This window comes from Macrobrachium rosenbergii, chromosome 14 (assembly GCF_040412425.1).
Source record: "Macrobrachium rosenbergii isolate ZJJX-2024 chromosome 14, ASM4041242v1, whole genome shotgun sequence".
Lineage (NCBI taxonomy): Eukaryota > Metazoa > Arthropoda > Malacostraca > Decapoda > Palaemonidae > Macrobrachium > Macrobrachium rosenbergii.
The window spans coordinates 18,395,303-18,420,302 of NC_089754.1; the positions used below are offsets into that span (position 1 = coordinate 18,395,303).

General features: G+C 34.4%; 1 protein-coding gene across 6 annotated transcripts in view; it reads right to left on the reverse strand.

Moving 5' to 3' along the window:
- Positions 1-25,000, reverse strand: part of LOC136845746 (uncharacterized) — a 732,048-nt gene that overhangs the window by 103,835 nt on the left and 603,213 nt on the right. For all 6 annotated transcript variants that reach the window (XM_067115988.1, XM_067115989.1, XM_067115990.1 and 3 more), the window contains one exon: positions 24,414-24,462. The gene's annotated coding sequence lies outside the window, so the exon portion shown is untranslated. The remainder of the gene's footprint in view (positions 1-24,413; positions 24,463-25,000) is intronic.

Here is a 25,000-nt window from a genome sequence, read left to right on the forward strand (position 1 = left end):
TAAAATATTTTTTTGAAAATGTTCATTTTGCAAAAATTGTTATAGTTCACCAAAAGGAGAATAATTGAGTTGTACTTTTATAACATATGTACTGTAATCAGCTCATTCCTTCCACGGTCATTCTTTCCTTGTATAATCTTTTAATTGTCTGTTCCCTGCTTCTGGGCTGTTGGGCCAAATCTTTTGTAAATCCTCTTAAATATTTACCTCTGTTTTGGTATGTCTACTAATTCTTCAACTGTGTTGGATTCCAGGTACATATTTTCCTTTATAATCCCTGTCTGTCATTTATACAAGCTTTCTTTGTAAACTTATTTTTATATTTCTATCAGTCTGCTAAGTAAAGGACATTAAGTCGAAAGGCCTAGCATCACTCCATTGCTTCTCTTTCCTTCGTGGTATTTGCCTTTATATATGTGTATATATATACACATATATACATATATATATATATATATATATAAATATACATATATAATATATATATATATATATATATATATATATATATATATATATATATATATATATATATATATATATATATATATATATATATATATATATCACGATGTACTCACAATGAAAACGAAGGAGAAACCAGAGGAAAAAGGAAATAAAGTTCTTAATTTGTCCCAACAGTTTCGCCTTCCATCAGGCCTCTTCCAGGGAACTTTATTGACTACATATATCGGACATATGTTTACATATGTCCGGTATATGTTTTTCTTAAACTGATTAGTCAATAAAGTTCCCCGGAAGAGGCCTGATCTGGGGAACTTTATTGACTAATCAGTTTAAGAAAGACATGTACCGGACATATGTAAACATATGTCCGGTATATGTTTTTCTTAAACTAATTAATCAATAAAGTTCCCCGGAAGAGGCCTGGTGGAAGGCGAAACTGTGGGACAAATTAAGAACTCTATTTCCTTTTCCTCTGGTTTCTCCTTCGTTTTCATTGTGAGTACATCGTGATATTTTATCTTCGTGATTGAGGAGAATACAACTACATATATATATATATATATATATATATATATATATATATATATATATATATATATATATATATATATATATATATATATTGACACGCACATTCAAACATACGCTACAAATGCCAATTACTGTTACATACAGCCAAGTGATAAGTACTTGTCACTGAAGTTGGAGGCTGTCGCTGTTCGGTGGATCGAATCCGCAAGGTGACGAACCACTTGTCAATTATAATTCCCCCTCGGTGTTACTTTTGAGGTAGAGCGAATCTGACATCAAACGTCATTTGAAGCTTAATATATGACTAAAAACCACGTATCGGCGAAAAGCAGACAATCATTTCTTATATATTGCTGTGATAAAAATTTTAAATATTTGCAGAACTTTGTTGCAGAACAAAGTACCATATTAGAGTGTAAAAGAATTCGAAACGATAAGCTCATTGATGAAAAAAATAATGGCATGTTTTATGCCACGGAGAAGTATAATGTTGAATTTTGATGTTCCATTGAAACTTTGTTGCTTATTGCAAAATTTATAGGCAATACTTATTTGTAATGAAGTAAATAGTTATTGTGATATTCAAATGCACATAACTACCTCTTTCATATGAAATTCTGCAAACACGTAGTACGAGTTTTATTATTTACCAGGCAAGCAAAACGTTTTTACCATAGCTGGGATACGAATTTAATGTGGCAGAGAGTATTGGGAAGAAATCCTAAGCCAAGCTCTTTTGAACAATTTATCAATTAAAACTATAAAACTATAAAAAGGCATATTCGAAATTCAAATTAATTTCCACATCTGATAAAAAAACCAACGTAAGACATCAAATCACTTTTATTGCATAAGAACGAACGGGCATTTGTTTATGTCTATATAACTTACTCCTTCAATTATGATGCCTGATTAAACTTCCTCGTTTGACGGGTGGGTTCCGTTCTCAGTTAGCACTCTGCTGGCCGCGAGTTCGAATCTCCGACCGGCCAATGAAGAATTAGAGGAATTTATTTCAGGTGACAGAAATTCATTCCTCGGTATAATGTGGTTCGGATTCCATAATAAGCTGTAGGTCCCGTTACTAGGTAACCAATTGGTTCTTAGCCACGTAAAATAAATCTAATCCTTCTGGCCAGCCCTAGGAGAGCTGTTAATCAGCTCAGTGGTCTGGTTAAACTAAGGTATACTTAACTTATTACAAATAAAAGAATTAGACATATTTAATAGAAGCATCTCTCTCTGCGTATGTTCGAGTTAGGTTCCCAAGAATATCATCACATGTTGGTTCATTGGTCATTGTTCAATAATTTACCACCTCTAGAAAAAATGCATTTCTAAAGCCTCCTCGAGATATCATCTGCATTCAAGTTATCATCCATCAGGGAACTGATGGCGCCCTCAAGTGACCTAATTTTAATAAGAGAGAAGCAGAAAAGCTTAAACATGATTTTACACTTTTACGTAAAAGCTTCTATAGTCTTTCGTGTACCTTTTTAATAAATTATCTATAGCTTTCACTTACAGATAAAACAGCTGAAACAGAGACATATCTGATTCTATGCCATCTCAGTTTCTTTTAAAGTACACAAGCTACTGTATCACGGGAAATGTTTTCGCCTTTCTTCACTCATAAACAAATTAGGAATATATCTTTCATTACTGCATAAGGCTACAATTTCAGTCACTCTAATATGCTCCTCGTTATGCCAATTAATATCCATGGCAATTATCAAGGAAATTTTTCGGGATTAAGTTTTTCCTATGCTTTATTGTTAGAAAATATCTTCAACACCATCCATTGAATATTTTAAATATTGCAGAAGTGTTGACCAGTGTCTATCATTGCGTAGGATATATAAAGATTAAAAATTTAAACAAATACTTCATTATACACTTTAAAACTTAGCACTGAACAATCATTATCATCTGTATTACCAGACAAAGCAAAACTCATCGCGAGACTCGCACCTCCAAGTCATCGAATTCAGAACCTTCCCAAAATTTGAAGATATTAGCGAAAAGAAATACGAATATAAATTAGTTCAAGTTGAATATAGGAAACAGATCATAAGTACCAATAAAGGATGCCGGATTACATATTTTAGTAAAACAACTCGTTCTTTTAAAGATTTTTTGATGACTTAAACGTCCTTGAACAAGTATGAAAATTCCAGGTTTACAAATTTCCTTATTTCATAATTCCTCTGTATTCTTCCCATTTCGAATCAGTCCACTGGAGAGCTTTGTTAATTTCTTTTTTAATTTCACCTTTAAAATGAACAATTCCAGCTGTAAGGAAGGCTTGAGTGAAACGTCAACTAGACGTTTGCTTTCTATTCTCTTCCAGCTCTCCCAACGAACGCGAGCTTCACACAAGGCAGTTAGGAAATTCTACGATTCAACTTTTCTCATAAGTATGCTTATTGGATTTAAGTCTCGGGATCTTAGAAAATGAATAATATCGTAAGCGACCGTTCTACTCTTGCACACGTAGTTAGAAGCGCTTAACAGCGGCGTATTACCATTTGCATTTTCGATCTACCAAGATGCGTCGTAACGCTACTGAGATCTTTGCTTGCTTAGATGAGGGGACGGATTTTTGTCATTTTTTTATACTAAAATTTGAAAAAAAGTCAAAAACTTTTGTTTTCAAAGTAAATGGTACAAAATATTCTTCTGAGCAAAAATCTTATGAGCCTCTATTTTAATCTTCCCGTACATTCCACATACGACATTAGTTTAGAAACAGTAATTTAATGCAAGATGAAGAACAGGGAAACTTGTCTTCATGTAATAGAAGCATAACATCCAAAATAGATATTTATACATTATACATTAGACAAAGGAAGAAAACTTATGTGACATGAGAGAGAGAGAGAGAGAGAGAGAGAGAGAGAGAGAGAGAGAGAGAGAGAGAGAGAGACGATGATGATGATGACGAAGAAAAGGGAAGCAATTATAGAGTATTACAGAATGTTTCACATGACCTGCATCTGATATATAGTACCATTATCTTCGCGCAGGCAAAAACATTCTCATTATTTGAGACGACTAAAATGACGTCAAGTTGCTACAAGAGCCCAAAGGAAAGAAATCTCACGGACCAAAAGCCGTTCCGTTTTGCTGCATTTCCTCTGAGTTAATATGGTTGACTAATGGCCGAGACTCTCACTCTGACGAAGGTCGACTTGACTTTGACAAATGGCCTGTCGTGAGAGGTCAACGAGCAATGCCTTTTGCATAGGGGTCACTGGACCAAAGGACTTCCAGTTTCACGAGTCACTTTTTTTAAACTTCAGGGCTGGTTTCCAAGATTCTAAAAGCAATTTAGAGGCAAATACTCGTCGCAGTTCCCCGTTAGCAGTGGTCCGGACCAGTTCAACAACCACAAGACAAGAATCTTTCTTTATGCTCACCGTTTTTCTCACTGTAACTGACACTGTCCGGTGGCTGAAATGTTTTTGGAAGCTATCACATTTAAGGTAAATGGCTCCACTGGTTAACTGTTGAAATTTCGTCAAGAAAATGCCCAAACGAATGAAGAATATGGAAGATATCCTAAGAAAAACATTACTTTGTGCTTGTTGTTTGCTGAGAATTCTTTATTTCGCATAGGAGTTAATATTCACTAATATTGATGAAAAAAATGTTAAACTCATAAAATGCATTATTGAAAATCGTATATAACCGAACGCTTTAGACATATTTACAAGAGACAGATGCAATATAGCTATATGAGGAAACTGATAAGCCAGAGGAATTTAAGCCTGTCACATCTTTCAGCAAGACAGCAATATGCAGTTAAGGAAACACTTGTCATTTTCCTGTGAATATGAAATTGGAGGGACATAAATAAAAACCAATTAATAAGAGAGCACACCCTTTCAGGTGAAAATTGCCTCCATCTGCTGCACGTTATTGGGAATATTCTCATATTTTCACCCATGGTATTAAAGACCCTTCCCTTTGTACTGCCGTGCATCCTGTTACTTACAAGTTTATCCACATCCTTACACACACACACACACACACACACACACACACACAATATATATATATATATATATATATATATATATATATATATATATATATATATATATATATATATATATATATATATATATATATATATATATATATATATATATATATATTCACACTACAACACGCCCCATTTCCTTAATACAGGTTAGAGCTCAATGGTTACTTTGGTGCCTATATATATACATATATATATATATATATATATATATATATATATATATATATATATATATATATACATATAAAATATATATAATGTATATATACACACATATATATATGTGTATATGTTTTATAAATATATATATATATATATATATATATATATATATATATATATCTCAGGCAAAAAGGACAACAACATGACAGAAAGAAATATGGGCTAAACCACATGAAAAGAAACAGCCTTCTCGTGATGGGTGAAAGGCTACAAGGGTTTGGAAAAACCGGAGCAAGAAAAGAAATATTCTTTGAACCACGCAATCCAAGAACAGACGATTTCCATACAATAAATGTAGGAAAAGGTAGCCTGGCGGGGGATACGGAACTGATAAATTGAAGAGGAAGTCTTTCTTGGGGTCAAGGAAAACTGACCTAAGCAATACGTACAAAGAAAAGCAGAGAGAAGCTATCTGGAGATGGTGAGGAGGATTAAGAAATTTGCATGACTGGATTCCTGGGGAAAAAGAAGGAGACTAACAATGAAGTGAGATGCTAAATTACATTTTCATGAATGATAACCAATGAGTGGAGAGGAAAGGAGACAGAAACTGGTAGGCACTGTCTTGGAGGGAGTAGAATTAAGTAAGTTTTAACTCAAACATTATCAAAGTTTACGAAATAGAAAGGATAATTTGAATTTGACAAAAAATTATGCAAACACCTCAAAGATGACAAGAAAAATACAATCAGCGAGCCAGAAAAAAAAAAAAGCGCTTGAAATATATTTTGCTGGTTATCAGCAAGAAGAGTTATTTTAACTCGAGATTTTGAAGAGAACAAGAGTTTAGTAAAGGTTTGTATATTTTACGGGTATTGTAGATTGTAGCAACTGAACAGTTTTATTGGAAGAGCTAGAGGCCGCCTTTCTTATGGATAGGCTGAAACACTTGGCAAATCTCAAGAACCTGTTCTTTCATGAACTCTTGCTTGTAATTATGCGTAAAGACAAGGCGGGCCAAATACTGCCCAGTCTTGAGAATGTGAAAATCTACTTTACCTTACATGCAAAGAATAGGATTAGAAAGGGCCAGAGTTCGAGTTTCAAGAGAACTGGAATTTCTGAGAAAAGAATTCGGTGGAAAATATGGGTCAGAAAGCTCGGCCTTTTTGCCAGGAGAGAAAGCTGCAGATCCGTTTCGGGTAAAAGACGAGGAAAGTTAGAAGAGCAACCCATTATTATCAAAACCATTATAGTGTTTTATTTTGAAAAGAAATGTTAAAATAGAATGAGTATCCTCTAGATGATATATTCAAAATATGATGAAAATGTGCTGACCAAGTTCTTGGCAATTTTGGTGTGAATCTCTTTTAACACAAGCTAAAGTGCCATCTACGAAATTCACACTACCATTTACAGCAATAACACCTCCAATGAAATCCTTTGAAAATCTGAAAATGACTATAAAATTTCAAATATGATCACTGAACATTACATGCGACAGCAAGGATGGATCTATTAAAACTAGCAAATATCTGACGCTGACAGGTCCATGTGTGTTTGAGCACAGTTAAAGTCTAATCATTTGTCGTTAATACCAAACCACAACACTCCATCATTCGTAAATGTATCAAATATCAAAGAGGAGTTTCAGCCCTGGTAAAATATGTTCAGTAAAGCAATGGATGACCAAGCATACGTTCAAGGTTACTGAGGCCATGGCGTTCTTATTAAGAGTTCGATTTTCTCTTCAGTGGGCCTTCGGGATCAAGATTTTGTAGTTTAGGGATTTAGATAAAAAGAAATTAGGCCCTTAGACACTGGTTACAAAAAAAATTGACAATATTTCTAGTATATAATCATCCAGTGCCTGAATCATCACGCTCTTCTTCTATTTCCCTTGTTTTGAAAACATTTGAAAAGGTTTACGATTTTTGATGCACAGTGTGCATTCACATATCAAAAATAAATTAAAAGGCCTATGACTGATAATGGTTGGTTTAACAGTAATATGGTGTATAAACTGTAATGTTACAATTTTTAACCAGGACAGATTTCCTACCCTATCCTACCCTTCAGGTGGATGGGACTCTGCTGAATGAGCCTGAAGCTTTAACTAGTCTAGGTGTAACTTTTCATTCACATCTTACCTTTGAGAAACATCAAATGAAAGAGTCAGCAGATGCCGCACGAAAGTTAGGAATTGTACGAAAGGCCTCATTTATTTATAACAGTGATAAAATTAATGCAACCTGTTCTAGGTCATTTGTCCTTCCTTTACTAGAATACTGTTCTCCAGTGTGGATGTCTGCTTCTGCCAGAAATTGATCTCGTTTAGATAAAGTGGTTCGTGGTGGCAGGTTTCTGTTGTGGCTTGGACTATTGACGGATAGTCTCTTGTTTGTCAGTTTTTTATAAGTTGTATTTTAACAAAGAGCTTCCACATTCACAACTGATCCCTGATCCCCTTTCCCTGCCGAAAGCAAACCAGGTTCGCTGAACAGCAGCACCAACATGCAGTAAATGTGCCTCGCTGTCGAACTTCTCAGTTCCAGAAGTCCTCTATCCATCACACCACTGGACTGTGGAACAGTCTCCCTTGAGGATATCTATTTATCTCTTTATTAATCTATTTTTTTCTTCTTTAATAAATGATTTCTTTTTTCTATATTTTCATATTCTCTGGAAGCTTGAATTTCAAGTCAGTGGCCCTCTGGGCTTGTTGCACATGAATAGGATTCATATTTTGAATAATAATAATAATAATAATAATAATAATAATAATAATAATAATAATAATAATAATAATAATAAAATTATTATTATCATTATTATTATTATTTTTCCATTCACCTCACAGGATAAGAAATGGAAGCAAGACGAGAACAACACATATTATGTAGGAACAGGGCATGAACATCAAATGAACTTGCTTTAGGATGTTAAATATCGTACATGCAGAATGACATTGCACATACAAAAAACATACACTATTATATACTTTATATATATATATATATATATATATATGTGTGTGTGTGTGTCTGTATATATATATATATATATATATATATATATATATATATATATATATATATATATATATATATATATATATATATATATATATATATATATATATATATATATATATATATATACACACATATATGTGTGTGTGTGAAGTATGTGTCCGTAAGAAAGATGTGTGTGCTTTTTAATGAAAGTATTCATAAAAAAAAAGATTTGTTAATTTAAGTTTCCAAATCAAACTTGGGAAAATTATAGGCTTCTTAAAGGTCAATGGAAATACACACTGGCTCTATTTTGTTAACTCATAAATGAACACTACAGTTTCAAACATTCTGTTCATGGAGATCTTCAATGACCGATAGTCTGGAACAGTGTACACATACAGTGAATCCTTCTTTTCAAAATGCAGAAACAACTGAGAAAGGATATTCCTTCATTCACTCATGCAAGAAACCATGCAGTGGAATCAGATTAATTGCAGACCCAGCCACAACTATTCGAGTGAATAAAAGAATTCATCTTAGATCTGACGAATCCCAAATCCAATCCATTATGGCTCTTCTTCTTTAGCCTGGAGTAATGGTCCGCCTTTGCGTCTTTCAAAGCAGAGCAAAAACATAAGGCCCTGAAAGCACGTCGAGTCGAGATTTTGCAAAGCGCGAGGAAAGCCGAGGAAAACTAATTACAGGAACCTCCTTTAAAGTTTCAGCCTCTATTTACCAGGAGGACAGGAAGTCAGTGGTATCGAAGGACGCCCCCTTCGAAAAGGCCGGGATGCCCAAGATAAGTAAATTGAAAGTTTTCGGACTGAAGTTAGTAGTTAACAGTCTGTGAGTATTGGTATACATGATCAAGCATGTTTATTTAAATGTGTGCTTACATTTCTTTTCATAACAGTACACACAATTATTGTATTTGCATATATGGAATAGACAACAGATGTTTGCCAAGAATATAATTGCAACGTTCGCTTGTGAACATTTAAAGTAAATGTATACGTGCATGGTTTTTTATGTACAATAATTAGTTTACACACACACACACACATATATATATATATATATATATATATATATATATATATATATATATATATATATATATATATATATATATTACTCTTAGACCTTTCTATTTAGAGGTAGATGGATCTAGCATGTGTTACCTTTCAGCATGTGTGCGTGAGATTTGTGCCTTAACCCAAGAAGGTTCTGAAATACTTTTCGTACGTCGTATTCATCGATAAAGGGTCTATCTTTTACGGAGTACACAAAGAATGAAAATTTTCCTTTTAGAATAAAATCACGAGACAGCTCAGATAATACTTTATCAAAAGAGGGAAACTTAATTTAAAAAGGATATAAGAAACACGTTAAAACTCTCACTTACGAAGAAGAAGACACAAAGAGCTGAATCATGCATGAAATTGCTTTAACTTTAAACATACTGTGTGATAGTTGTTCCTTTCCTATTTTGTATAAAAGAAAAAGTGACTGATACGTACTACCTTAATATCTATCGCAAGGATGCTTGCTCTGCAAGCAACTGATGCTATTATTTCTCTCTCTCTCTCTCTCTCTCTCTCTCTTTCTCTCTCTTTTAATGCTGGAAACCAGGAGCATAGGTCTGGAATATTCCAGGAATAATTTTCAAATCATTTGGAATGCCTACAAGTTATCTGTAAAACTGCAGTAACGTTATTGGCGTATTGTCGGGCGAGAAGCGAATAATTTAAACACGGTTTGTGGTAGTATGTCGACTATAGCGGATCGCATTTGGATTCGACGGAGAGAAAGAAAAAAAAAAAAAGACATAAAAAGTAGAGGACCTCGGCGAGATATTCCCCACCGGACTATTATGTAACCAGATATTGTCTCTTATAGCAAGTTTACAATTGCCCTAGCAAACAAAATTTCAAGACCATTTTCAAATAGGACGTATGGAGATAGAAGAAAGAATCTGCAGAAAAAAAGATAAGAAACTTTCTTTTTCCTCCCTTTCCCTCCTTTCCTTCTTCTTCTCTTCCCGTTACTCCTACACTTCAGCCTCCTCAAAAAGCTCTCACTTCCGGTACTATTGTCTCTGAACAGAAGTTAGAGTCAGAGAGAGTTCGAAAACTATTTGAAAACTTTTTTTGGGTGAACACATAAGGAATGCGGTCCCTCATCCCATTTCTCTGCATGTGCTTCTTACTGCAAAGGTACATCCGGCTATATTGAAGACATACACACATGATTACATACATACATACATACATACCTGCATACATACATATATATATATATATATACAGAATATATAAACCGATAAATATATACATACACATATATAGATGTATATATATACAGATATATATATATATATATATATGTATATATATACATATATATATATATATATATATATATATATATATATATATATATATATATATATATATATATATATATATATGTGTGTGTGTGTGTGTCTCGCGTGTGTATGTGTATATACGGATAATAAATAAATATATGGGCTACTCTAGGCTTAAAATATACGCAAAGGAATAAAGTCAGTAGCAAGGCTACCCCAGTAAAATGAAATTATGAGGAATGAATTTTCCAGTACAAATTTAAAGATACAAAAGAAAAGTCGAACTGGAATTTGGAAGATATCAGCTGGACTGCTGGTCAGGAGTTATACACAGAAAAGTATGTGAAAGGAATTGTTGTTCTTTCAGTCTTTCGACATAAATTCTGAGGATAAAAAAAAAAACGCATAACATTCCAAGACATACGGAGACATAAAAATTACAGATCTCTTGAATGGAATTGTCAGGGAAGGATAAAATTCGGTGACATGAATGAGTAAAGTCAGAGCATTCAACGTTCATGTTGAGTAACATTCTGAATTATATTCATGAAATCAGTTTAACGAGCGGATTGAATATGGGCAAAAATTAAGAAGCACAAAGAATGTAGGCTTAATAAAAAGCCTAGCGTAAAAAAAAAATAATGAAAGACAACATTAAAACAGTTTGGGCTTGAAAAAAAGGGGACATATTTTTTTCCCACAGCCACTGTCATAACTACTAGGCCTATAGCATTTTTAGTACAAACCCCTATTTCATTTCATTGTTCCACCCCATCCGCATAAATATTCTCTGCCACTGTCTGTAAACCTGCTAGTATGATGTCTAAAACACTGGTATGGAAGGCGTTGAAAAGACCCAATACATATGCACGCTCACATGACAACCCCGTCCGTACACACAAACACACACATAAACACGCGCACATTTTTCATTTTTCACCGTGGCACTTTTTTTAAATTACACAAAAATCGGGTAATATCCAGTTCACAATACTTGGCAGTAATTACACCCAAAATAAATAATTAGTGATTCGTCCGCCAATCTCATCTATAATTTCACATAGTTGTAAGTTATTCCCAAGAGTCGTTAACTATATATGAAGCTGCATTCGTTGGTTAATATCCGTTACATTACACACACAGACACACACACACATATATATATATATATATATATATATATATATATATATATATATATATATATATATATATATATGTGTGTGTGTGTGTGTGTGTGTGTGTGTGTGTGTGTGTGTGTGTGTGTGTGTGTGTGAGAGAGAGAGTCTGTCTGTGTACAATACATTGTCCTTTTATGAAACTTCGGGATTGAATTATGCTAAAAATATGATACATTTTTGCTACATATATTTTCTTTCGTATTTTGCTGCAGGCGCAGGAGAAACTCGTGTATTTTTCATGAAATAAAACAATATTCATAATAATAATAAACTGAAGCTGATGGCGGCCCCTGTTAGACTTCGTGAATATATACATCTCTTTATAATAATAAATGATAATACAAAAAAGCATAAGAGGCAAGAAATTGTCAATTCCTGAAATGATCAAAATAAGTATGATGAGAAAGAAAAGCAGAAGGGTCCTGCTAAAGGAATGGAATGTAATATAACATTTCGGCCAAAGGCCAGCGCTGGACCTATGAGGTCTTTCCGCACAGAAAGCCAACAGCGCAGTAATGCCTACAGTGCACCGCGAGAGATGCACTGACGGCACTAACCCCATATGGGGTTACTTGAGGAAAAAAACAACCACATGTCTGACTTGAGAATGAACCTACATCAATACTACCACATTTAACAGCACTGTTATACTATCGATAAAGTCTGCAAAAATCTGCTTATAACAGCAAGGAAGCTGAAAAAAAAAAAAAAAAAGAATTACATATATAGCTACAAACAACGACCTCGTTGGAATGGATAAAACTAGATAATCTTGGGAAAGGATAAAAGTGAGGGCATTTTTCGAGAGCGACCATTTCCATCCCCGGTTATAGAAGGCGAGAGATTCTTCTTCCCTCTCTCAAAATTTGGACTTTTAATGGAGGAGATGACGTCAGGGTCCTGCAGGTTTCTTTCATTTGTTACCTCTTCTTCTTTTAAGTAAGTCACTACCGTGAAATTGCAGAATTCGTCCCCACTTTTGGCGGTCTCCCGAAGAGGGTCCCACCTATAAGAATACGCAGAACTGGCGATTTTTCCTGACCAGCTTCTTTTATTCTTCTTTTGTTTCGGGATCAGAGAAAGTTGCAACGGAAAAATAAGTTTCCGGCGGAGGAAATTGGAAGTAGATCTGTTCAAATCCCGAGGAAATGTTTTGTGTAGAGAGAGAGAGAGAGAGAGAGAGAGAGAGAGAGAGAGAGAGAGAGAGAGAGAGAGAGAGAGAGATAGTATGGTGGATTAATTTTATTATTATAAATGTATAAAAACATGGTTAGCTATCCGGTTGTAGAAAATGATATCCTTATTACACTAATAACCGCTGGATATGATCTGACTTGACGCCCTCCTTCCAACAATTAACTTCGAAAAACGTTTCTGGCTAAAATAATTCTTCATTTCATTGCAAGCTGAGGATTTTATAAGGATAAGATTATCACTAAAAGAGTTAATAATGTAAATGAATAATTCTACATTGTCTAGAGAAGAAGCACAAATAAAGATACGGTACATAAATATTAATTCTTCGGTACATAAATATTCATTCTTGGTTTAACACTCCCGATAAGTGACTGACTGGAATAACGGAAGGTTCCGCAAAATATTTATACTAACAGAGATTTACTTCATATCGACCTTGTCAATAAAATTACATTCTTCTAAAGAGAAATGAGAAAATCTTTAAGAGAAATTGCTGATGGTGGCACATAGTGACCAAGGAAGATGGAGAGAGAGAAGAAAAAAGAACTGATGGAAAGTAGTTTTGGTGAAAAGAAGGAAGTACGAAAGGTGACTGGGTTTTGTAAAAAAAAAAAAAAAAAAAAAAAGAAGGAAAAGAACTAAAGGTTTCTGACTTGAGAATGAAGCTCTTTGGAATATTACCACGTTAAAAAAAAACTGAGGTCGTGAATTCTCTTTTCGATGACTATCTAGAGATCAGAGATAAAGCAATCGAGAACTTTTTATTCTTTAAATATTTTTCAGATAAAACGATATACAACAGTTCATTAAACCGAGAATTTATATCTTTCATATGTAATTAGTGAATTAACTAAACCACCCACAAAGACAAAGCTGTTTTCAGAAAGCGATACTATTTCCATATCAGTTTACATAGTGACAAGGCTTCTTTACCATTCTTTCTTGACCAAATCGGAATTTTAATGAGAGCGGTGACAGTGTCTTTCATGTGTTATCCATTTTTCTTTTCATTATGGCACTACCGTGAAATCGCAGAATCCGAACCTATTTTTCGGTGGCTTTCAAAGAGGGCTCACCCATAAGAATCCACAGAACTGGCGATTTTTTGGGGACCAAGTACTTTTATTCTTCTTTTGTTCCGCGGGAGGGGGATCAGAGAAAGTTCCAACAGTAAAAGTAAAAATGAGTTTTCACAGCAGGAAATTGGAAGTAGACCTGTTCAGACAAGGAGAATATGATTTGCGTATATGTTCGTGCGTGCATGTAGATGTGTGTGTGTGTGTGTGTGTGTGTGTGTGTGTGTGTGTGTGTGTGTGGAAGACAGAGAATTTACAAACTTTTCTGTTCCTAGTTGATATGAGAGCTAATGTCCCTAATATTTACAGTATAAACCTGCAATGCCCCAAACTTTAATAAAAATGAGGTATTACTAGTTTTCAAAACATAGTAAAGCAAACTAAATAACTAAAAATTTTATTTTGAGTGTAGGAATGCAGTTCACAGCATTCAATGAAACATTCGAGGCGAGAATAAAAAAAAAAAAAAACGATAGTAGGGAGCAGAAATATATAAAAAAACAGCAAAACTGTGAATCGTTATATCCATACATGGAAACATGAAATTAGTATGACTAAGGCGCAGCTTTTGTAAATAATGAGTTATTGCAAGTTTAAGAATGGAATTTAGGCATGCCCTTATTATGCATATGCATATTGATTTATAATGTATAATAAAACTGGCGTCGCAACATCTAGTTCATTGACTCCATTATAAAGTTAAATAGAAAACTAAGAATAAATAAATAAGTTTAAAAAGAATTTCATATAAAAGTATTTAAAAATATATGTATATAATCATATTTGCTTGAATATACTGTCAATACTTACATATACTTTAAATATACAATCTAAATTTTGTTGAGGAGGTCCGCCTCCCACATAAAAATATATAAACGCCTCATACTACAATCCTCACCGAGAATTGTAGCTAGAATAAAATGACCTTCTCTGTTACGCCCCCAGGACAAGAACCTATATCTCAAATTCCCAGGCCTGGGACATTTGACCAGCAAATGTCTCACAGTCAAGGGCACAGTACAGTCATCGCAAAATGGAGGATTTTCACGGGACATCAAGAACCCAGGAGTGAGTCTTGTAAGTCCAATCCTCAATCTGCACAACATCGTTTCTTGTCTCCTTGGCATATAGGGATATGACCAAGGAGACATTGATGACGTGATACTGCGCATTTTTTGATTCGTTAAAATATTTCCCCGTAGAAACTGCCAACACTTTAATTTTCTGTGTGTGTGTGTGTATATGTATGTATATATATATATATATATATATATATATATATATATATATATATATATATATATATATATATATATATATATATATATAAATATATGTGTGTGTATATATGTGTGTGTGTGTGTGTGTGTGTGTGTGTGTGTGTGTGTGTGTGTGTGTGCGCGCGTATGTATATACGGCATAAAGATAAGGCGACTCCACTGGCCATCATTAGGCGCTGTCAGGCAAAACGAGCGCAATGACTCGCCGATAAAGCGCACAGCTCACATTTGCTAGGTCGGTGGATGCTCCCATGTTACCGCCCACCAATCAACCTAGCTGTAAATGGGAACAAGTATCTAATGGGTTAAGAACAAAGGCGTGAGCATAACAACTTCAATTCCTAAATACTTGCCGAAAAACCGGAAGTCTGAACCCTTCTATCATTATCCCATGCGAGGACGAAAACTGTCTATATATACTGTACACACACACACACACACACACACACACACACACATATATATATATATATATATATATATATATATATACATATACATATATATATATATATATATATATATATATATATATATATATATATATATATATATATATATATATATATATATATATATATATATATATACCTTTTGTAAGCGTCAACCGGATCAAAAAGTGAAGAGATAAGGCCTTTTTCAATTGTAAACCGAAAAAGTTTACTTGCAGATGACAACAGGTGCGGTTAAATTCGGTTAAATTGCAAGCGCAAATATACACATATCCGAAGATATTGTATTAACGATACTACTGTAACATATGCAACTAAAGAAATAGCTGAATGCCACCAGAAGTATTCAAGCTGTTGTCTTGTTAAAAGAAAAAGACGTTGCGCGTTATAAAAAAAAAAAAGCCTCGTAACATTTTGATTAGAAGTCGGAGAAGAGAAATCACAATATTCAGTCTACAAATGAAGTCTGTTATAGCCCTCTAGGTGTTAAGGGACTGTAAACTTTTTAATATCGTATTTTATTGAAAAAAAAGTACTAATATCCTATTTCCCTTTCAGGCATATAATATGAGAAACGTTATATGGTTATGTTTAACAATCCCTGCAATATTATAAGGATAAAATAACATTTAAATTTAAATTTCCTTACGAGAGAATAAATCAGTCTGTACATTGCACTAGTAATTTACTACCAACAATGAATGAATCGGAAGAATAATAATACCATAATGCCGTTTTTTATCAAGTCAGCAAACTACCATCGGCTAGCAATATAGGAGAGAGAGAGAGAGAGAGAGAGAGAGAGAGAGAGAGAGAGAGAGAGAGAGAGAGAGAGAGAGAGTCTTAAAAAGAGTTAAAGATCCGACAGGAAAAGCAGAAGACAGCGAGTTCAGAATATCTCGAGTAAATGGCATGAAGCACAGCCCAAAAGGCTGACTCGTATTTTTGCTTTCAAAGATGTACTTTCAGGAATAAGTACCGTGTCGATATACTTGACGCACTGGTCTCACAAACTTGAAAATCTTACAGCTGCGGACTTGCAACGCTGATGCAAATTCAGGCTGGAAGTAAGAATAATGTTATTGAAGCGATATAAGAGCCTTTAATCGAACTTTGTCTAGAGGAACAAAATTAGGAGAGCAGCCTTCCTGCTCACACTGTTGGGCTGTGAAACCGTCTCCTTGAGGATGTTGTCCAATTGGAACTTCAAAAGTTTAAGCGAAGATGCAATGCATTACTACCCTAATGCTATTCTCCTTACATCTGAATACATTTTTATCTATTTATAAATTTATTTTTTCTTTTTTAATACGTAAGATCTCTTCTTTCTGTATTTCCCTTTACCTCCTCGTACTTCTTCCTAATGAACACCAAATTCTTTGGAAGCTTGAAGTTCAAGTCAGTGGCACCTGTGGGCTTCTTCCATACCAATAGGGTTCATCTTCTGAATAATAATAATAATAATAATAATAATAATAATAATAATAATAATAATAATAATAATAATAATAATAATAATAATGTATATCAGGTCCACAATAATATTCAATGGTATTCTTGTTAATTTTATAAAAAAGTTACAAAAGGTTGCAAAAGCTTTCGAACCCTGGCCTGGGTTTATCTTCAGTTCGAATGAAGATGAACCCAGGCCAGGGTTGAAAGCTTTGCAACCTTTTGTAACTTTTTTTTTATAAAATTAACAAGAATACCATTGAATATTATTGTGACCTGATATACACATATCCCGTTCTCGATCTAGAGAAGAAAGACTAATAATAATAATAATAATAATAATAATAATAATAATAATAATAATAATAATAATAATAATAATAATAATAATAATAATAATAATAATAATAATAATAATAATGAGAGAAACGACCTCAAGGCTGGATAAGCTTCACAAGGCATCTTCTAAAGGCAATGTCAATAGAGCACATTTAGGCAGTTACTGACTCAGAGCAATCATTAAGCCAATGGGGTATAAAGAGGAGAGAATTAACGAAAGCAATAACATTTTATTAAAAAAAATGGTTGGAAGGGGAGTGTATGTATAAAACATCAACTAGGGCATTCAAAATGAGGATTCAGTACAAATGACAAATACAACCATAGTCTCCCATCGAAAAATTAAGCTCTAACAACCCATAGGGTTTACATTCCTGTATGCCGATATCTGAGGACCTGAGCTGTTCCTCATATATCAAACAGTGAGTTGGAAAGGGTTGGTAAAATAGTGCAGTATCATAGAAAAAGAGGAAAATATATCTCTATTATTAATGGGGAGGGGTGATGGTAAAACAGATCAATGTCTCAGGAAAGGAGGTGCGAATTTAATGCACACAACACCTGAACGTAATTTTGAGCGATAAATAACTCGAGAAATAAGAAAATATATCTATTATTTCAATATGGAATTCAGAGATCAGAGGCAGTCAAGCAATTAATTCAAAATTGCTTTCCCTCATAAGCCTGATATTCGGCGCATAGAGTGCTCCAACTTCTTTAAAAATTTCTGTTTGAAATTAATTGTTTAATTGCGTTTACTGATTTGAGCTATATCACTTCTAATCCGTCGTCACGCACACACGAGATGGTGACAATAGCGCGGCGCACACTTTTGCTCGTGTGTCAAATGACGATATAAATAAATAAACGAATAAAACTTGACGCTGTTATCAGCTACACAGTAATTGAAATTAATATTATCGTGAATTTAAGTAGCAGAATTTTCTTCTCAGTATCCTTATTCTGAATATTGTAATGTAATTTTTTTCCTGATTTCATCCCGTTGGACAAACATATTTATAATTTTACCAAACAACGGTGTCTTTCCCGAGAGCTTATTGTCATAATCATGTAAAATGTATATAAAATAACTGGATCATTCACAATGATACATCTCACTTTTATGGATGAAGATTATGAATGCTCTCTTTACTCACACCTGCAATCCTGCAATGGCAAGTTCGCCTCCTCAAAAAACTAAAGCATCTCTCAAAACAGATAACGAACAACAATGCGACTGCCGGAAGGAGAAAGTAAACAAACAGCGGGGAAATCGAAAGCCCGAGAGTGCTCTTTGGTAGATCAGCTATCATAAAATCATCCCAAAATCGCCCGTAACTTCACCACTGCAGTGGTAAGAGGGACGGATGCCAAAGAGCACCAGCCCTTCACAAAGGCGGACGCATTCCGGAACGAGATTCAATCCGTCCGTCAAAAGAATCCGCTATTCGGAGGATCCGCAACGCCCTGTGTCCAGCTGATAGACAGCAAATACTTGGCCAGCAGCAATCGGTGGCAGTTCATTTGCAAAGCTGTGTTTGTCTTCGCTTGCGAAAGAGACCGGCCGCCAATCAAAACAGGGGAAATGTATGCCTGAGGGAGGGGGGCGCGGGAGAAAAAGGACCCCCTTTCAAATTGCACCCATTTCGGCCTATTCTTTTCCGGATATTGCAATTTCCCATCTTGCAATGATTTCTGCCTTCTATAGAGGATTTTTCTCTTACACTTCACTCTGCATGGGTTCTTTCTTGTTCTCTCATTCATCAACCAGATTTGTGTACGTAGCAGAAATAAATCAAAATACATTAGGGTTTTCATATATATATATATATATATATATATATATATATATATATATATATATATATATATATATACATATACATATACATACATACATACATACACACACACACAATATATATATATATATATATATATATATATATATATATATATATATATATATATATATAATATAATATATATAACACGCATTTGTACGTATTTAATTCGTACAAATGCGTATTAATATCGAACACGTCAATGTGTGAGTGACACTCAGGTACAATATCCTTTTTTTAAAAGCATACGCCAATAACAATTATATACAAGACCAGCAAGATAAAAGAACCAATGCACGTAATAATTTGGTTAAAAAGATTACTGGAAACACACTCCTTTCCTAAAGGAAACTTATCGCCCCGTTTACTATAAATCAATACAATATCGCCCCGTTTACTATAAATCAATACAATGTCAAACTATTCCACTGCAGTCATTTTTTCCTACGGCTATGAAAATAACGACCACTTCTATCTTAATTTTCTCCCCATAAAGTGACGGTCGTTCCGCTGGCACCCAGTTATTTTCCTTGTCAATCATGAGCAATCGCTTGGGCCTCACCTATTTATTCTCGTCATGGTCGCCAGTGCTGACAGCCTCATCTGCACTGACACCGACCCCCCCCCAAAACAATACCTCTTTCCCCTGATGAAAAGCTAACTTATAACTGGTGAATTTGTGCCTGAAGTGACTTCTGTAAAAGTAGACTGCTCGGGACGGAAAATCACGTCTCCCGTTAACTTTGGGTTGTTAAACAAAGCTTTCGTACAGATAATGAATCAGAATGAGAAGAGAAACGGCAAGAAAAATGAAAAATAGTATTGAAGGCTGACATTAAAACACAAACTGGAAAGGAACGTTTTCAATTTTGGGGAGCATTTCTTTATATAAAGTCTTCTGTCGTCAAAACTGTTAAGTTCATTTTGCTTTACGGAATCCATTACGGTGATCGAAGATAATATTCCTAGAAGGTGAGCATTTTAAAATTCAGTCTCCGTCTAAAACTGCAGCTAAAGCAATGGGATGACAGTTGGATGTTTTGAAGCATCAAATCACACGAAGAAGCCATTCCGAAACGTGCTTCCCATTCTACTAGACTTAGCAGATATTCCTCGGTAGGGCGTCAGCGCTTTCATTGGTAAGAAGAGCAATCTATTACTCCATTCGATCAAGTGTGTTTCTATTTCGAAGTTTAATTCTGTCTAAAGGCCACGGCGAGACTTGGAATTTCATGGCGAGCTTCTGGTGTAAATGAACACAGTAACTGGCGCTTCATTCTCTGCTATGAGCAGTAGCCATTTGGAAATTGAGCGCAAACGGACTGAACCTGGGTTCTCTCTTTATCTTTACCTTTACATATAATATCCTTCCTAGTTATTTCCGGTGGTATAAGAAGGTTTAAGTCGTCAGGTTCGTCCTTACGAACATTACTACTCCCCTAAAGCTCGGTGTAAGGTGGTTTTATTTTACATGTATCATTATTAAAGGAGCAATGGTGAGAGAGGCAGATCTGTGGATGTTAAACCTCAGAGGAAACAAATATATTTTTACCTAATAAGTTTTATTATTACTGTAGAGGTTAACTCAAGCTAAGGAAAGAACCTCACAGGAATCTTCATGTCACATTTACAATCTCCACTGAAAGGCAGCTTTACTTTATTACAAAAAATACTGGCGCAAAATCACAATTTCTAAATCACTAATTTGGTCATTAATGTGATGTTACGGAAGACCAGTTGGAAATCTGCAAACCCAACCACTGGAGGAGTGCTACACTGGGAAATCATGCAGCGCTGAACAAGAATAACAAACTATTGGGTTCTGAAATCAATCAGGTTTATCGAAGCCCAAAACTCTGATTTATCGGAACAAAGGAAATCAGGTAAAGAGCAAACAAAAGGTTTTTTAAAAAAAGTCTTTTTCTCCTGCGGTTTCCAGCCAGTAAAAACGGGTGACATGTATCGATATTTATCCGAGATCTATTGTCCTGGATATCCAAACAAAATGAAATTGGCTGCCAATCAACCACTGAGGTTTCGAATGCTAAGTATTGCTATATATATAACTGAAAGTATTTAGATATGAAGACATTTTAAATTCTTTATTATAATACACTCATCCTCTCATTGTTTGTTATCATTATAAGCATTTTACAGGATTTCTGAATTATATTTTATACACACGAAGAAACAAAGTAGAAAATTTATAAAATTTCATATCTAACTGAAATATTTACGTGCGTTTGCTAATAATAAAATTATCATAAAAAAGGGGAGCGACACTGCATAGGCCTCGATCATTGTGAATATACGATGGTGCTTCAGAGTTAGTTTACTTAGTGAAAACTTGGATTTTCTAAATAATTAAGTACAGAATGGTAAATTAGCGATACTTTGCAGAAAAATAAGTTTTCTGCATCCTCCCAATGATCTTATTTTTAACATTTCTGGCAACAATTTTCGGGGAAACTTCATTATTCTGGCATGGTAACTTCAACAATCTATAGTTTCAGTTTGAAGTTTTACCACTCTTGTTAGTGATTGTAGTTTTCCCCATTGCAAATGCACTTGCTAAAGACTATACTTTTGGTAAGATTACTTATATGATTTCAATCATCAAAATTCAGTATCAAAAAGTCTTAAAGGTCATATTACATCAGCCCTTTTATCATTAAATATTAGCCTACTCCCTAACAGCAGTGGGGACGAGCCTTAGTTGAATTATCATCATAACTAAAAATCTATAAATAAATTTTCTAACACTCAGGAAAATCAGTGACGACTTCTCACTGGTAGATATGCACAGGGACTGTCAAATTTATATGAGAACCAGCATGAAAAATAGAAAGTTATTAATTTCAGTTTCTCCCTTTACGTCATGTGAATATAAATGAGAAGCAAAGAGAAGCAGAGAGCCAGATATAAACAAGACTTGACAACCTGATGGTAACAATGACCTCGTGTTCCTAAGATATGAGGAATACAGAATAACAATTTCCAGTACACTCAAACCCATGCAGATCCAACGGAGGCAAGTGAAGAAACAACTCTTCATTTTCAAAACGGTGATAATACAAATCTTGGAAACCTTTAATAAAAAGCATGCTGCAACTGAACACTGAATGTTATTTACGATAGGAGAATAATAAAGGTAATTAATAAAATGGCTTACAAATAAGGTTAAGAAACATTTTTAAAGACAGCAAAGATATTTCTTGCGTCTTTCCTTCTTTTCAGTATTCACTTTTACGTCATTTTTAGGGACGATTAATGACAAAAAAATAGCACTGAGAAGTCCAAGTACGCATGCCTTTTTTTTTTTTTTTTTAGAGTGGTTTCACTTTAAATTCCAAAAACAAGCGTCCGTATATAAAATACATTTGGAGTAAAAATATTTGTGCATAGAAACAGCGCTCTTAAATGAATTCAAATGGGATTTTCCTTTGTATATGCTAAAGCAATCCATTTAAAGTCATCTTCCAAAGAGAGAAACAAAGGAGAATGCTAACCAGCTGCAACGTAAGCCTGCATTGTGAGTTCGGGAGACGGAAAAACCAGCTACCGAATTTGAAATTCAATAAAAATTTCCTTTCCGCTGACAGTTCGACAACGCTGTTTAATAAATTCCCTTTAAGTCAGAAATACCTTGCGAAAGTAATCATGTAAGCGAGCAGATGTCTCCCTGGAAGATCAAGAGACGAACAGTGACATTTATTATTTATTTTCGCAAAACTACCCGGAAATTACATTCAACCACATATGAACAGCGATATACCAGATTTCATACTTGCACTCTGTCACCACACAGAAGGCAATAAAGGTTTCTGTCTAGACTTTTACTTCCTCAGTACAAATACGTTTTCCAGTGATATTTAACTGATGAGAAGAACATGCCTGGAATGTCTCCGGTTCGGTGTCAACCTGGACTTGCTGAAAAAGGGTATTTTCGGAATGTCAATAATTTGCTGATAACTCCTACTACGGCAGCTCCCTGAGAGAGAGAGAGAGAGAGAGAGAGAGAGAGAGAGAGAGAGAGAGAGAGAGAGAGAGAGAGAGAGAGAGCTAGTGAAATATGTGAAACAAAATCCATGATTCGATTAGCAATCCATTAACACGGATTACAATTGACAACGTAAAAAGGCAACAAGATGCTATAGGTAAACCGGGTATGATGAAACAATAACAAAACGCCTTGACGTGTTCTTCGTCTCTGCAAAACGGAGAGCATCCTCTGCCTCGATATTTGTCTAAAGGATAAAGGTGGGAGGGTAATGCAACATCCAGACATGAGATAATTCTCCGATAGTGGTAAAGCGAAAAAACAAAAAAGGTAAAGCGTGCGGCATTTGCTTCACCATCTCAATGAATATTGGAAACCTAGAGAACAATAACAAATTCCGTGAATACGTATATATAGTATATATATATATATATATATATATATATATATATATATATATATATATATATATATATATATATAAGAGAGAGAGAGAGAGAGAGAGAGAGAGAGAGAGAGAGAGAGAGAGAGAGCCTTTTGGTTTTCATTTATCATTTTAAAATAAGGTTTCAAGAGACAGTGATTTTGCAGTAAAAACTGTGCCGAGTAGAGGAATCAATGACTGATCATAATCACTGCTTTAAAAGGTGGCAAGATATCAGATTAGACGGTGTTATCTTCAGTTTGTTTTCTCTATATATCATGCGACATTGCTCTCGATGTATTCATGTAAATTAGTCATTTCGCATACAGCACAGGGAGCAAAAATTAATTTAACAAGGACGTAAATATGTAAAAACGAAGCAACACAATGAGAGCGATAGAATTATAAAACAAGAGAAAATATTTCTTAGCCTAACAAGTGCTCATCAAGACGTGAACTCGCAGAACGTTTGGTGACCAAAAAAGGGACTCCTTTTATTCCCTGAAGCGTATGCTATGAAGAAGAATTTAGGGAATAACCCTAATGAGGAATCTGAGACTAGAATTCAACTAACCTTGAGGTGAGAAGGAATTTACGTCCTACGGTTGACTGTTGTCTCGTTTCTGGAACAAAGAGAGGGATTAAATATTATTATGGTCTTAATATCTAACAATGAATTGTTCCTTATTCTAATGCATAAACAAAATGAAATTCTGAAATTTATCCAACATGCAAATTGAAATAAAACGTAACTGACTAGACAAGAGATGGTATTTTTGCAATGCTAAAAAATTGTATAGGTGTTTAGTTATTGTACAAAAAAAGTAGACATTATCATGGGTTTTTACTATAGATTGGCTATTCAGCTCCAAGGTTTCATATGTGAATTTGCTTAGTAGTATATTTATATTTCCCAATTTCTGGTCTTTGGTATATGTGATAAACATAATATGAAGAAGTCACGATCTCCAGAAGAGTTATTTTTCTAATTAAGAACCGTATTCGTGTTAGACTGAATTACATAGGTAAGTTTGCTGTTTGTGTCATATACTGGTGGCATAACAAAAGTGACTGTAAAAGTAACTGTAGAAAAAGACAGATAGAACGCCTTACGCCGTGAGTAAAAATTTAGACGATCGCTCGGTGCAGAGTCATTTATCG